Source organism: Corylus avellana, chromosome ca10, assembly GCF_901000735.1.
Source record: "Corylus avellana chromosome ca10, CavTom2PMs-1.0".
Classification (NCBI taxonomy): domain Eukaryota; kingdom Viridiplantae; phylum Streptophyta; class Magnoliopsida; order Fagales; family Betulaceae; genus Corylus; species Corylus avellana.
The window spans coordinates 4,434,467-4,452,152 of record NC_081550.1 but is presented as its reverse complement, the minus strand read 5'-3'; positions in this window follow the sequence as shown (position 1 = coordinate 4,452,152).

Below are 17,686 nucleotides of genomic sequence, written 5' to 3'. Positions count from 1 at the left end.
TCTTCTTAATTCTACAGTCTCATCCACATTATGTAGATATTGATTTGCAGACTCCACATTGACATGTTCCTCCTGAGGTGGTGGTAGTTCTTGAATTGATTGTTCTTCAAGGATATCTGGTTGATTTTCCTGAAAAACAGTCAACTTATTTTGATTCACGGATGTTGTATCTGAATTCCGTGTTTCCTCCCACTCTATCTTTTGAGAAACATTACTCCCACTGATGTCAAGAGCCTCAATAAATTTTGCATTTCTAGCTTCAACAATTCTAGGCGTATGTGAGGGACAGTAAAATTTATAACCCTTAGAATTTTCTGCATAGCCAATGAAATATCCACCGACTGTTCTCGGATCCAATTTCTTTAATTGTGGATTGTAGACCCTAACCTCAACTAGGCAACCCCATATATGAAAATGTCTTAAACTAGGTTTCCATCCTTTCCATAACTCAAATGATGTTTTGGGAACAACCTTAGATGGAACTCTATTTAAGATATATACAGAAGTTTTTAAGGCCTCACTCCACAAAAATAAAGGAAGATCACTATTGCTAAGCATACTTCTTACCATATCCATAAGGGTGCGGTTTCGCCTTTCAGCAACACCATTTTGGTAAGGTGAACCTGGCATTGTATATTGAGCAATAATCCCTTCTTCTTTGAGAAAATTGGCAAATGGACCCGGTCTTTGCCCTGACTCTGTGTATCTACCATAATATTCTCCACCCCTATCAGATCTTACAATCTTAATTTTCTTTTCTAATTGTCTCTCTACTTCCCTTTTATATGTTTTGAAAGCATCTAGTGCTTCAGACTTATTAAAAAGGAGGTAAAGATACATAAACCGTGAATAGTCATCAATAAATGAGATAAAATATCTCTGACCGTTCAAACATGGGGTACTAAATGGTCCACAGATGTCCGTGTGTATGATTCCAAGTATTTCTTCACTCCTCTTGGCACCTTTACTGGTCTTGTTGGTTTGCTTTCCTTTTATGCAATCCACACAAGTACCAAAATCTGAAAAATCTAGAGCCTTAAGGACTCCATCATTTATTAGTCTTTTGATTCTCTCTATGGAGATATGTCCCAATCTCCTATGCCATAACATAGAGGATGACTCATCAATAATGTTGCGTTTACTGCCAATATCATGCATAGTTAAGAGACTTTGTTCATAAATAGGATCTAAATTTAATTTATATAAACCATTGACTAAGATTCCTGAGCCAACATCTGTAGAGTTTTTAAACAAATAGACATTGGACCCAATAAAATTAAATTCAAACCCCAACTGTACTAGTTTAGATATAGAAATTAAATTTTTTGAAAATGAAGGAACATAAAAGGTGTTTGCAAGGTCTAAAATATATCCATTTTCTAAAACAAGTCTAAAGGTTCCTACAGCCTCGACATGCGAACACATCCCATTTCCTGAATAGATGCCTTGTTCACTTCCCATCGGTTTCCTTAGGCTGAGAAATCCCTGCATGATATTGACAACGTGAATTGTAGTACCCGAATCAATCCACCATGTATTATGATGAGTATCTATGAAGTTAGATTCATAACACACTAGAGAATAGAGATTACCTTTTTTCTCGAGCCATTTTTTGTATTTTAGGCAATCCTTCTTTTTGTGCCCCTTTTTCTTACAGAAGAAACATGCATCTTTATTTCCATAAGGCTTGAATGATGCTTGCCCATCCTTCTTCCATTTAATTTCAGCACCTTTGCCCTTTTTCCCTTTGCCCTTTTTATGAGTCACAAAATGTGCACTCTCCAAATTTTCATGTTTCAACCTCTCCTCTTCTTGTACACACATTGTTAGAAGTTCATTAATGGACCACTTTTCCTTATGTGTGTTGTAAGAAATCTTAAATGGTCCATATTCAACAGGGAGAGAATTGAGTATGAAATGGACAAGGAATGACTCTGAAATCTCAATTTCTAAGGACTTAAGTTGTGCAGTAATGTCCCTCATCTCCATTATGTGCTCACGCACACTCCTAAATTTGTCATGTTTCATAATTGACAACTTGTTCATTAGAGTGCTAGCTAATGCCTTATCAGAACTAACAAATTGTTCTTCAATGGCCTTTAAGTAGTCCTTTACCTTATCACATGGAGGAATTGAACCTCTAATGCTCTTACTAATATGTGACTTAATGAGCATTAGACTTAATCGGTTTGACCGCTCCCACTTTTCATATGTAGTTTTTTCTACTAACGAACTTGTTTCAGTGGGCACGGGTGGTTCATCCACACGTAATGCAAAGTCTAGGTCTGTGCACCCTAATGTCAAGAGAATTTTGTCTTTCCAGTCCGAAAAATTATCTCCATTTAAAAATGGAATATGAGAAGATTCATTATTTAAAACAGATGAAACAGTAGCTGCAATAACCAAGAATAGGCATTAACGCTTTGAAATAAACACAAACTATAGTATGAATCAACCAATGTCAAATTCATAAACAAATCAAAATCTCCCTGTGGGTAAAGATCGCATTATGCATAAGATTTGTTTGTATATCTTCATAATAAGACTAGTAAATTTTGTAAATGCTTAAGGAAAAATAGATCCTGCACCTGTGGGTATTAGGTATCCAATTTTTCTAATAACTTTTTTTTTTTACTGTCTTATTCTAATTAAGTCATATAAAATGATCACTTCCCTGTAGAGCAAAGTAATTACTATGACAACTTAATTGCAATATGAAATGCCATTATAAAAATTTCACATCATTGTGTTTTAAGATGCTGTGGCTATTCTTAATGCACAATAAAAGGCACTTTCCATCATTAAATCTGTAATTTCATAATGGCATAACATTGTATATATAAATAAGTAAATGTATATCAAACCAAAACAACACATGCCTTGATGGTAAAGTCGGCTATGCCAAACCAAGTACTGTGGGGTTCGAATCCCACTGCTGGCAAATCCCCATTAGTTGTGGGAATTTTTTTTTTTTTTTTTAAGTGGCGCGTGTACTGGACGCGCCCAGTACGCGAGTGGGCTGCATTCAGGTAGGGAACTTCATCCCCTACCTTCAGCCGGGTCTGAAAAACGGATCTGGGTCGGGTCTCACCCTAAACGGGTCTAAAAACGGGTTTTCTCATTTTTCATCAAATTTTCGCACTGAAACCCGATTTTATAACATGGTTTTGGTTCGGAATCATCAAGACTACTAATTTATGGGTTTGGAAACATATGGGTATTCAAAAACAATGAAAAGAAATCATTGTTTTAAAGAAAAATGGAATGGCCGAAAATCTTAATCTTTGTTTTTTAATGATTCCAAAATTGTAAAAATAGAGTATTTTGCACAATAAAAAACAACAAGATTAATCTTCTAAAACCACTAAAGCATCACAAACATTAAATTTTAAAGATCGGCCAAACCATGAAACCATACCCATTATGAAACTTGAAACCCAAAACAAAAATCTCACAACAACCATATTCCTAATACAAACATTCAATCATTCTACTAAAATTCAACAAATTGATACTAAACAACATGGCACAGAAGTAGGCTCTGATACCACTAATGTAAGAAATTTGGGAGAAAATTATATAAACATAAAAGAAATACTAACCTCTGGCCATTGTTGTTTAAGCACTTGAATTGAATACTCGTTGAACGTTTGTAGAATTCACAATCCCAGAACCCTCAATTTGCAATCTTAGAACCCTCACTTTTGTTGGAGAGTGATAGATAAGGATTTTTGGCCTATCTGTTTTTCACGTTAAAAGTTGTAATCGATGTATATCACAAGCTTGTCTTTTATATAGGCCAAGACCCCTATCCATTTATCTTACGTTGCTTCCTTCCATCAAGGGAGACAACACTTGGTGAAAAATAAAACACCTTTTCACCTTTAGTAGTTAACTGTACATTAATTACCCAAAGTTTTTAGTTTAATAAAATTTATATTTAAATAAGATACTATATACATATAATATATGTGACATGTGGGCCAACTTAAGTCTCTTGATATAAGATTAATTACAATAATAAAAAGTGAAACAAAATAATTCGTATATATTACGAATTAATAACATAAAAAAAAAAATAATAAATAAAAAAAAAAAGAAAAGGGGCTGAAGATAAAAGTTAGTAGTAATTTGCTAAAATAATTAGCAAATGTAATCAAAATTTTATTTACTCAAAATAAATTTCATCATTTTCACTTAAATTGTCAAAATGCCTAAATAGCCTCTCTTCATATGAATTCCCCCCCATGATCACAATATATATATATATATATATATATATATAACCTTTTATGAAAAACTAGCAATTTTAGAACAGTTTTTGACACGGTGTAGACTGTGCGTCTTTCTAGAGATGTACATCATTAATTGGAAGTGAAACTTTCTCTTGGAATCTTAAGAGAATATGGTCTCACGAGAATGGATTTGTGGATTGTGAAGATTGATAAATATTTTTTTACGTAATTTGTTTTTCAGCTTGATATAGTGAATGCTGTTTTTTGTATGGAAATTTGGACTTTCATCTTCTAATGCAATCATCTTCGTAATTGAGGTGAACCGGTGTTCTAGGAATCATTACGTTTAGATGGAGTTGCAGGACTTGAGGGTGAGGTTGCTTCTTACGGATGATGGGTTGCAGGTGGCCGGTGGCGTCCGGTGGTGAAGATGGTGGGCGGCGCTTTCATCAGTCAGTGGTTGAGTCGCTGGTGGGCCGGTCGAATGGTAAAACATTCCTATCAGTCTCATCAAATTTTACTCACCACACTTTTAGTTATTCAGAAAAATTTTTTTTGGATCTGTAGCATTTCTCTTGCTATATATATATATATATATATACACATCAAATAGAGTTATTCTCTTTTCTCTTCAATTTTAGTTTTTAGAAGTAGTTTTTTTTACAACGCCAAGCCAAATCTCACTTTATATATCAATGTATTTGGCCAATTTACTTCTTAATTCTTATATTAATTTAAGTATTAGAGGTAGTTGCACCGTTATTCTCATTGTGTGAAGGCGGAGCCAAAATTTCAGCAAAATTTTTACTGCAAAAAAAAAAAAAAAACAAAAAAAGGCCAATGTCTTTGCTAATAAATGCCAGCATTTTTACTCTAAACACTGACATAATGTACGAATTGGAAATTAATTAATTAGGACAGACAAAAACGCATTAATAATACTGCAACTTCTGCCAATTGCCGTTAATTCTCAACCAGTCGTTTTTTTTCTCTCTCTCTGTTTTTTACCCGAAAAAATAAGAAAGAAGGACAAGGGGTTGTGATTGCTATCCATTATTGGGTGTCTTTGCCATCAGAACATGTCGTTACTGTAACTAAAATAGTACTGTTTTAGCTATGGTAAAGGTCAAAATAATAGTACACTAAATTTGAAAAGTAATTTCCTTTTTTTTTTTTTTGGAAAAAATCATATTTCACTTCTTTTCAATAACTATGTAGTAAAATAAATTCATTTAACCTAATCGCTCCCTAATTCCACTTATTTTTGAACAAAAAAATAATAATTTTAAGCTTCTTCTTCATGGCTTTTCCCATATGGGTTTGTGAAGTTAGGGGATGGTTAGTTTAGATGGGTTTGTTTTACTGCAGCGTTATTGGGAAAAGAGAGGAATGTAATTTTTGTCGAAAAGAGGGAAATTGCTTTTCATGTCTAGTGTACTATTTTCTAACCATTACTGTAGCTAGAATAACTACAGTAACGGCCTGTTCTGTTGGCAAATTAGAAAAAAAGACCCTCAATGCAAATTACGTTGCCAAAAATTACAAGAAATTAATTTTTTTATAGGCAAAATAATCCTTTCGTAAGGAAACTAGGATTTACTATAAAGAAATTAATTTATTTTGGCCTTTTTTTTCTGCATAAATATCCATCTAGAATGGTAGATGGTCCATTTACATAATCTTCTATCTTTTATTACTATCCATTAGTTGCAAGCTCGAACCTGCCTGCACATGCGATGATGCTAAGCGGGTGGGTGGATCATGGCGAAGTTGTCATCATTGCAAGAAACTTGGATTTCAGTGACGACCAGAGGTTGTCACTTATTTTTATTTTCATTTTTTCTTTCTTTCTTTCTTTCTCTCTCTCTCAAAAAATAGAAACAAAAGGCAAAAGTTATACATGCCGGATCGTTTCCACTATTAATTCTAATAGAAGATAATATAGAAGAAGAATTAAGAATGTTTCCAAACACAAAGTTAATAGCTGCCCAAATAATAATTACAAGTTATTACTTAAAAGTATAAAAGATCGATTTGTCATTAATAGTTCGTTGTTGATTCGTCAACAAAGGTCATCGGCGGCACCTAATGCATGTTAAAGGTTGTCGTTGATAATGAGTTATTTGCTATGATGCATAGTGGCATTTTTCTTGCTTCTTTTTCGTTGATATTTTTCTTGCTTCTTTGTTGATATACAGTAAGCTATCAGCGATGTCCCAGAGAGCATAAGAAGTTGACGATGTTGGCAATCTTTCCCAAACTAAATTAAATTTTTGTCTTGATTCTTGATTCTTCTTTTTCTTTCTCGATATATTTTTTTTGTTCACGTTGCTGTGAATTCTAATAATGGTATCAAAGCTTAAGGTTGTATTGTCGCTTGTCACACAACAAAAATATCTTTTATCTTTAATTTGCATATATAGGAGGTACTTAATACTTTTGTTCAATGGTTTCAATTATACAATGTGGAAGTTGATGAACTTTTTTGTTCAGTTGTTCTTTAAACTAAGCATAAAATAATCATTAATAAAGATCTCATAAAGCTAATTCCCTCCTCCCTTCCCCAATTTTGGTCGAAAAATTAAAAAATAAACTCTTAAACGAACCGACACTCCCTCTCTTTTTTATGATGAACCTTATCTTGTAGGCTGCAATAAAAGAAAGGTTGTTTCTTAATTTATTTATTTTCTTTCTTTCTTTTTTATGTGAGCATGTGATGAGTCCCTCGCAAACAGTTAGTCTCACCATCTGCAACGATTTGTACGAGCGGCTGTCGTAGAGTTGGTTTGATAAACGATTTTGTTTTGATTTTAGTTTGATACTTTAATAAAAATTGATTGATGTGAAAAAAAAAAAAAAAAAGTAAGAATTTTTTTTTTAAAAAAAAAAAGTGAACAAGTAAGAATGTTTAGTATGAAAAAATAAAAAAATAAAAAAATTGTTTCGTAGTGATTTTTTTATTTAAATAATAAAAAAAAATGATTGATGTGATTTAAAAAATAAAAAAAATGTTGAAAAAATTAAAAAGTGGAATGAATGATTGGTATTTTTAGGTGCTTCTGAAAAGTTGGTGTCATAAACATACAAGTCAGAGAATTCAATGTTACCGTTAGCACAATTTACAATTACAAATTTGTAATATATATAGTTGAATAACTATATATGCTTGTCTGCATACTGCACTCACCTGGTCAGCCATTAAAGCATTTTTTCAGCAGTTTTTTAAAGCCTCTTTCTCTCACTAAATATGGCGAAAAATGTAATTTTCTCAAAATTCAAAGTGTGATTTTAATTTTTACTAAGATCGACCTTCTAGTAGTAACTAGTAAGCTAGAGCTTATATATATTAATCATCATATTTATTGGAACCCTTCAAAGCTCTAAACATGACCGAAAATAAAAACCCAATTTGTACCAAAGGGAGGTGTAATTGATGCAAAAATTTCCCTAAACCCCTAAGAAAACAAAAGTAGAGATGTTGAATCCAGTTTGCCATAAAAAAAAGGCAGGTAATATACATCAACTCCCACTCCGAAGTTACGAGAATCTGAATTGAGTGGCGGATGCAGATCTAGAATTTATCTTAATAGGGGGATAAATAAAATAATAAAATATAATGAAATTACAGCCTGCGGAAGATGACTCATTGTTCAGACAAGAGAACTTTCATCACAAGCTTCACAGAATAGAATCTTATGGTATCGTAGCAGCGATGAACAAGCAGAAAAGAAAAATTTTATGATAGCGTAGTAGATAAAAAAAGTAGTGTAAAATACTCTCTCTTTCAGTTTACTCTCGTTTTTTGGCTAAAATTTAGGCTAGGCTGAGTTTTATAGGGGCTAAAGTGTCAAGGACATAAAATTTGGGTTTATTTTATAGGGGCTAATAGAAAATTTGGACATAAAAATATATATATTTTTTTAAGTAAAAAAATAAAAATAAAAAAAAATTACCAGGGGCAGGCGGGGAATCTGCCACTGCTGGATTCTGTCCGGTTCCTTATATTTGTTATTTTATTGTTTGGAACAAAAATACTTTTTAAATATAAAAAATTGAATAGTTACGATGAAATTTATTTACTCATTTGAGCAAGATGAATGTTAGGCTTACAAACAAATTTTACAGAAAAATTCTTACAAACTGATGTGGCACAACATGATTGAATATAAAATAAGTTTACATTTTGAAAAACATAATCATATTGTGCCACATCAGTTTGTAAACATTTTTCTTTAAAATTTGTTTATAACCTAATACTCTTCTTTGAGCAAATATATCATCCCCTAGAGCACTACTCCATATATTAATATATATACCCATTTTAAATTTTACGAGACAAATTTATGACGTGTCATGACGATTTTTTTTTTTTTTTCTTTCAAATAATTACCTTATCCATGTCACTCATGTGTGGAAGAATAATAAAATTGATTTGTCCGCCGCTCATTTAATGAACATTTGTTTACTCTTTTCTGGGATTTCCTTGGGATCTAAGATTTATATATGCGCTTTTTTTTTCTTTTTTCTTTTTTTTTGGGCCTTCAACCACATAGGTTTATTGATTTTACATGTTATACTATAATTAACTTATGAGTTCAGGAAGAGTTGTTACTTTTATCATTGAATTGCCTCCAATTCTTTGGTATGTAATAATTAGACCGGATTCTCCTTAAATGTTTTGTCCATATCGGATGAGGTTTTGTCTGAATTTTAAATAATTTAGACAGAAAATAAAAGAAAATTGTAGAAATCTTGTGGTGTTTGAACAAGTTACCAGGATATTATTACTTATTCGTATATCCCATATTTGCACTTTCCTCTCTGATTCACTGCCTAAATTCTTTGAAATTTGGTCACGAAATTCCAACAAATTTGAATCCACAATATTAATTTCACTCGAAATTTCTTATGCCGAAAACATATATATTAACCATGATACTTAAGAGACCTTAATTAATAGTCAGTAATAGTTTTCAAGGGATAGCGCAATCAGTTGTGAATCACGTCTCATGAAGCAAAGTTTACTAGTTCGAATCCCCACTCCCCCTTCTCTTGAGTGAACATATCAAAATAATAATAATAATAATAGTTAGTAATAGTTAATGATCTGGTATATCATAAGTAAAATCTATCATCTATGTTTGCATGTGAGAGACGTACGGACTTTGAATTTCCAACGTCTACAAATTGAAGGTTGGAGTTTTGAGAACAGAACAAAGCTTCCTTTTAAGCTGAGTTAAAAGAAATTTCAAATCCAATCTATTAAACTAAGTTGGCAACAACCTCATGCATGACGAATTATCAAATATCAACAGCCAACGGTTTTGGCTCGTGTTGTGCTTAATTTAAGAATATATATTTTTTATAGGGTTAAATACTTAATACCCCCCTGACGTTTGGAAACTTTATTTTTACCCTCCTGAGGTTTCATTTTTATCACTGGACCCCCTGGGGTTTAGATAAAGGACCAAGTTAGTCCATCCGTTAGTTGACCGTTAGAAGTGACACGTGGACCAATCAGATGTTGACACGTGGCACCTATTTAATTTTTTTAAATTTTGAGAACAGAACAAAGCTTTCTTTTAAGCTGAGTTAAAAGAAATTTCAAATCCAATCTATTAAACTGAGTTGGCAACAACCTCATGCATGATGAATTATCAAATATCAACGGCCAACGGTTTTGGCTCGTGTTGTGCTTAATTTAAGAATATATATTTTTTATAGGGTTAAATACTTAATACCCCCTGGCGTTTGGAAACTTTAGTTTTACCCCACTGAGGTTTCATTTTTATCACAGGACCCCCTGGGGTTTAGATAAATAACCAAGTTAGTCCATCCGTTAGTTGACCGTTAGAAGTAACACGTGGACCAATCAGATGTTGACACGTGACACATATTTAATTTTTTAAATTTTTTTTTAAAAAATGTATTTAAAAAAAAAAAAATGTGGTTTTCAGCACAAATACCCCTCAATCACCATTAAAGTGGCTTCACACCCCCCCAGGCAGGTGGCTTTGGCCACCATCCAGGCCGATGGGGTGACCAAGCCACCAATTGCTTGTGGCCAGTGGCCGAGCCACCCCCAAACTGGCCACCCCCCAATCTTTTTTCCTCTTTTCTTTTTTTTTTTTTTTTTTTAAAAAAATTGGGCCAGGTGCCATGTCAACATCCTGATTAACTAATGGTCGCACCTAATCCATTAACTAACGAATCGGACAACTTGGGCCTTATCAAAACCCTGTGGGTCCCTCGCGATAAAATGAACCCCAAGGAAAGTAAAAATAAAGTTTTCAAACCCCAAGAGTATTATATTTAACCATTTTTATATATTTAAGATCTAAATATTCTTAAATTATATATATAGATCAACTGGCCTAATATTTAAAAAATCTCCAAACTAAAGCACACCCATCTTTTTTTTTACATATATTTCTCTTTTTTTCTCCTCCTCCTTCTTCTTTTCTTCACACTTTCAATATTTTCTCCTTCTTGGTTCTCTCTCTGCTCTTTCTTTCTTTATTTTTATTGATATTTTAATTTAGGGTAAATATATCTAAAGTTCTTTGGTCAATATGTCAAAATTTTGATCTCCTTAAGTTTTTTTATTCAAAAATTTACTTACTGGGACAATCGAAATTTCAATAAAATCTCTACCATCAAATTTTTTTAATTGCGGTTATATTCTTTGAAAAGCATTGTTTTGCTACATCAGCATAATAATTTTTTTTTATTAATTTAATTTAAAATTAAATAAGAACTAATAATTTTTTTAAAAAAATTGTTGGGCGGCCAAAGCCCCCCCTAGCCACCCTAACAATTATGGAGTGGAATCATTTCACCCCTCGGGTGGCTTCCGGCCACCCCAAGGAACTGCATGTAGTCTGCGGGCCACCTCAAACCACCTAGGGGTGGCTCACAGTCACCCCTTGGGTTTAAGGTGGCCTACGAGCCACCCCCTGGGTGGTCTAGGCCACAACTAAACCCTAGGGGTGGCTCGCAGCCACCCCTTAACCCTAAACCTAAGGGGTGGTCGCGAGCCACCCCCGGGGTGGTTTTGGGTGGCTCACAAGCTACCCCTAGGTGGTTTTCGGTGGCCCGTAGGCCACCCTCAGGGTGGTTCGCCCAACCTTGGGGTGGCTTCTGGCCACCCAATAGTGGTTGGAGTGGCCAGGGGTGGCTTTTGGCCACCCCTTCAATTTTTTTTTTTTTTTTTTTTTAAATTTTATTAAATTTTTTTAAATTAAATTAATAAAAAATTATTATATTGACGTGGCAAAATGGTGTGTTTCAACCAATTTAACTGCAGTTAAAAAAAAAAAAATTGATGGTAGGGATTTTCTTGGCATTTTGATTAACTCATGGAGTAAATTGTCGAAAAAAAAAACTTAAAGGAGATAAAAAATTTTGCGTATTGACCCAATGACTTTAGATATATTTACCCTTTAATTTATATGTTACACTTACTATCAAATGAGTACATGTTAAATCTTACTTAAAATTGAATATCTTACAAGAAAATCTTGAACTTAAAATTAAAATTTTTAAAAATGATTTTTAAATGCCACATTTTAACTGTTCATCTTTGACCTCAATTTTTATTGAGCCCTTTAAGGGAAAGTCCAGTATTTTGGGATAAATGCAATTTTTGTCGCAATGGTTTAAAGTTTTGACAAATAGTTCCATTAGTTTTAAAAAGTGTCTAATTATTTTTTAGGGCAAGTAAAAAATATAAAGTAGTCTATACAGTCAGAAAATTTGACAAAATCTGTTAATGTATTAAATTGTAGTGGCTAAACCACTCTCATATCCTTAGTTGTGGTTTGGCCACCCCCTCTAATAGGATGGCCAAACCACTCCCATGCTTAATGGATATGGTTTAACCATCCAAAAAATGGTAAAAAAAAAAAAAATGACGGAGTAGCATAACCTCCCCAATAGCCATGAGTGGTTTTGCCAATCCTTATGGCCAACCCGATTCTTGTAGAAACTCGAAAAGGTTGGGACCAAAAATATATTTATTACCAGTATTTTTACTTTGAGGTACGATAAAGGCATAACTTTTTGGCACAACTTTGGTCAAACTTTTTTCTTATGTGGTCATTTCTTAAAAAATTAAAAAAAAAAAAATTTTAAAAAAAATATATATGAAGCAACAATAACATCGTACATTGTCCTTTTATTATTTGGTACTTTTTTCTATAAAAAAAAAAATGGTATTTTTCTTCATACAAATGATCATTTTTTTTTATAAAATAATGACCATTTTTATGAAGAAAAATACCATTTTTTTTTTGTTTTTTAAAAAAATACCAAATAAAAAAGGACTACTGCTTCAAATTTTTATTTTATTTTAAAAATAAATAAAAAACAAGAGAAAAGAACTTTAACACATACTGTCAGAAATGGGACATAATTTAAGGACCACTTTTGGTTTTTTATATGCGTACCACAACACATTAATAATAATGACCCTACTTGTAATTAATTCAGTCGATTTTGAGATAATCCAATGTAGACACGATTTGTCAGGAAAAATGGGAGACGGAAAGCTTATTCAGATTCACACTGCGGCTACGTACGTTTGGCATCGAGTAGAATTAGATTTAGAATTTCTAATCTTGGGGAGTTCTTGGAAAAAAGGAAGCTCTTACAATATATATTTATTTTGTGACGGCTATGAAGTGTGAACTATAAATTAGCAGAAAATTACTTAATTCAAATTATGTTGGCAAAAATTACAAGAAATTAATATTAAAATTGCAATTTGCAAAGAAATTGAAACGAAATGAAGAAGATATGTTTGGTAATTTTGAGGGGATCAACAAAATGCATAAATGGCCCTAACCCTAATAAAGTGGTGTACTCGAGCTTGGACCCCTTAATTTTCAGACAATTAATTAATGTGTCGAAAAAACTACTCAGAAATGTCCTAAGATGTACATATGCCTATCACCTATTTCATGTACCTAACAGTAAGTTGCAGGATGACAGGACAACACATAAACAAAAATGGCCCCATTTGCTATTAAGTGAGTAGTGATTTAGTAAACACCGATGTACATGAGCAACATGTACGCCAGTGTTATATATATATATATAATAAAGTGGTGAACTCGAGCTTGGACCCCTTAATTTTCAAATAATTAATTAATGTGTCGAAAAAGCTACTTAGAAATGTCCTAAGAGGTACATATGCCTATCACCTATTTCATGTACCTAATAGCCGGTTGCAGGATGACAGGACAACACATCAACAAAAATGGCCCCATTTGCTATTAAGTGAATAGTGATTTAGTGAACACCGATGTATATGAACAGTGTGTATGCCAGTGTTATATATATATCATTTAATTATAAATAAATAAATAAAAAGGCCAATGAAAAACTCTTTTTTGATTTTGTTTTTGGCCATCCTACAATTACTCCCTTAAAAACGAAATGATGGTAAATCCACAGCTGTACTCCCAAGTCATCAATTATACCCTTCAGAGTACGTAGGTGCCATTGATGATTATAGCTCTTTTCAAATTCGAAGGCATGAAAGCTGGTAGGAAGTAAAGTAGGATCAGGAGAGAAAAGGGTATAGTCATCTCCATGAGCTTCGATTATTATTACGAGAATAATCAATTCCATCATCACCAACATAACTTTTTTGATACATTTTGTAACCATCAAATCTTAACTCATACTCTAGAAATTCTCTTATTTGGATGTCAAATACAAAAATTATTTACTAAGAATAAATACTTTATCAATATCGTAGTTGAATAGCTTGAATAGTTGGTACGTTGAATTATTCTGAACATACTTATTAAAAATTAATTATGTAAGAATTGTAGCTTTTAAAAATATGATAATATTCCAGTTAAATAATTTTTCATTTGAGTAATGTCTTTGCCTATGACCATAAGGTTTTAGAAGAGTTTTTAACACATTTAATATGCGACTCCTTACCACTAAGGTGGTAGTTGAGTTGGTAAAGCAGTAAGGGGAAAGTCCCCCCCTTCCTTTCATCCTAACGGTCATATGTTCGAATCCGCTTACGGTAGTAGATACGTGAACTAGATGTTACTATGAAGGAGCTTTATTGGCTTACACCTTGGTAGGGTTGTGGTGACGAGCTCGCCTTCCCAAGCAGTAACTATGGCTCAAACTAGACATTCCACAGCGAGTGAGAACCCCGATTGTAACGCCCAAGGAGAAAAATTACATTGGTTGCCCATTCCCACCTTTTCAATTAGGAAAAAAAAAAAAATGTGAGTCCTTGCAAATATTGGAAAAAGTAATGTAAAAGTATAAGTGAAGATTATCATCCAATATTCGTAACATATTAGATCGTAGCCACCATTAAAACAATATTTTGGAAGAAATTATTAGTTTAAAATAAGTTATAAGCATACAATATTGGAGTGTATAGACCGTAAATAATCACAATATTCATTTATGCCAAAGGGCTGTAAATGGTGAAAATTACATGTCCAAGTGACATGTAAAAACAACATCAATTGTAAAAGAGAACAAATAAAAAGAACAAACAAAATAATTCGTATATATTACGAATTAATAACATAAAAAAGAAAAGTGGTTAAAGATAAAAGTTAGTAGTAATTTGCTAAAATAATTAGCAAAAGTAATCAAAATTTTATTTACTCAAAATAAATTTAATCACTTAAATTGTCAAAATGCCTTAATAGCCTCTCTTCATTTGAATTCTCCCATGGTCACAATATATGTATATATAATCTTTTATGAAAAAGTAGCAATGTTAGAACAGTTTTCAACACGGTGTGGGGTGCGCGCTCTTCAGGAGATGTACATCAATAGTTGGAAGTGAAACTTTCTCTTGGAATCTTAAGAGAATATGGTCTCACGGGAATGGATTTGTGGATTGTGAAGATTGATGAATATTTTTTACGTAATTCGTTTTTCGATCAGCTTGATATTGTGAATGCTGTTTTTTGTATGGAAATTTGGACTTTCACCTTCTACTGCAGTCATCATCGTAATTGAGGTGAACCGGTGTTCTAGGAATCATTACGTTTAGATGGAGTTGCAGGACTTGAGGGTGAGGTTGCTTCTTACAGATGATGGGTTGCAGGTGGCCGGTGGCGTCCGGTGGTGAAGATGGTGGTCGGCGCTCTCATCTGCCGGTGGTGGAGTCGCTGGTGGGCCGGTCGAATGCTAGAGCATTCCTATCAGCGGTTGATGAGTTATCAACGGCCCAAAGTTTTGGCTCGTGTTGTGCTTAATTTGAGAGTATATATATATTGAAGTCGTGGCCAGAAGCCACCTCTGGCCACTCCAACCACTATGGGGTGGCCGGAAGCCACCCCAAGGTTGGGCAAACCACCCTGGGGGTGGCAATATAAAAGATCGTTATATATTCTTAAATTAAGTATATATAGATCGACCGTTAAATATATAAAAAATTTCAAACTAAAGCACGATCTACCTTTTTTTTTTTTAATATTTCTTTTTTCTCTTCTTTTCTTTAGTCACTTTTAATATTGCCACCCCCAGGGTGGTTTGCCCAACCTTGGGGTGGCTTCCGGCCACCGCATAGTGGTTGGAGTGGCCAGGGGTGGGTTCCGGCCACCACTTCAATTTTTTTCTTTTTTTTAAAAAAAAAATTATTAAATCTTATTAAATTTTTAAAATTAAATTAATAAAAAATTATTATACTGGTGTGACAAAACGGTGTGTTTCAACCAATCTAACTGCAGTTAAAAAAATTTGATTGTAGGAATTTTCTTGGCATTTCGATTAACCCATTGAGTAAATTGTCGAAAAAAAAAACTTAGGGAGATAAAAAATTTTGCATGTTGACCCAATGACTTTAGATATATTTACCCTTTAATTTATATGTTACACTTACTATCAAATGAGTACATGTTAAATCTTACTTATAATTGAATATCTTACAAGAAAATCCTGAACATAAAATTTAAAATTTAAAACAATGATTTTTAAATTAAATATTTAAAACTTAAAATGCCACATTTTAACTGTTCATCTTTGACCTCATTTTTTATTGAGCCCCTACAGGGAAAGTCCAGTATTTTGGGATAAATGCAATTTTTGTCGCAATGGTTTAAAGTTTTTACAAATAGTTCCATTAGTTTTAAAAAGTGTCTAATTATTTTTTTTTTAGGACAAGTAAAAAATATAAAGTAGTCTATACAGGTAGAAAATTTGACAAAATCCGCTAATGTATTAAATTGTAGTGGCTAAACCACTCTCATACCCTTAGTTGTGGCTTGGCCACCCCCTCTAATAGGATGGCCAAACCACTATCATGCTTAGGGGTGCAAACGAGCCGAGCTTGAGCGAGCTTTCCTTGTTTGAGCTCGGCTTGTTTAAATTTTACTCGAGCTCGAGCTCATAATAAATCGAGCCGAGCCGAACCAGTTCACAAGCTAGCTCTTATATTTAATTTAATTTATTAATTTATTTTTTTATTATAAATTTAAACTTCAAGTACTCTTAAACGGCTCAAGAAGCCAACTTGCATATGAGCATTTGCTTAGTCTGGCTAGCGAAGTATGGAGCTTGAGTCAATACAACAAGGCACTTGGTTTCGAAGATAAAAATGATGATATTAGAAAAAAAAAAAAAAATCATCAATTTTTAATATTAATATGATGAATTATGTGAATAACTACCAATTCAAGCCTTATATGAGCTGCTTACGAGCTTAGCCGAGTCGAGCCGAGCTAGCTTCATTTAATATTCGAGCTAGGATTCGTGTTCACGAAACGCTTTATTTAATATTCGAGTCGAGCACGAGTCGAGTCCGAGCTTACTCGCGAGACGCTTCGTTTACTTAACAGCCCTAATTCATGCTCAGTGGATATGGTTTAACCATCCAAAAAAATGGTAAAAAAAATAAAAATAAAAATAAAAGAAAAAAATGACGGAGTAGTAGAACCACCCCAATAGCCATAAGTGGTTTGGCCAATCCTTATGGCCAACCCGGTTCTTGTGGAAACTCAAAAAGGTTGGGACCAAAAATATATTTATTACTAGTATTTTTACTTTGAGGCATGATACAGGCATAACTTTTTAGCACAACTTTAGTCAAATTTTTCTCTTATGCGGTCATTTCTTAAAAAAAAAAAAAAAAAAAAAAGGTTATGAAGCAACAATAACATTGTATGTAGTCCTTTTTTTATTTGGTATTTAAAAAAAAAAATGGTATTTTTCTTCATAAAAATGATCATTTTTTTTATATAAAATAATGAGCATTTTTATGAAGAAAAATACCATTTTTTTTTTTTAAAAAAAATACCAAATAAAAAATGAACTACGTACAATGTTACTGCTTCAATTTTTTTGTTTTAAAAAAATAAAATAAAAAACAAGAGAAAAAAACTTTAACACATACTGTCAGAAATGGGACATAATTTAAGGTCCCACTTTTGTTTTTTATATCCGTACCACAACACATTTAT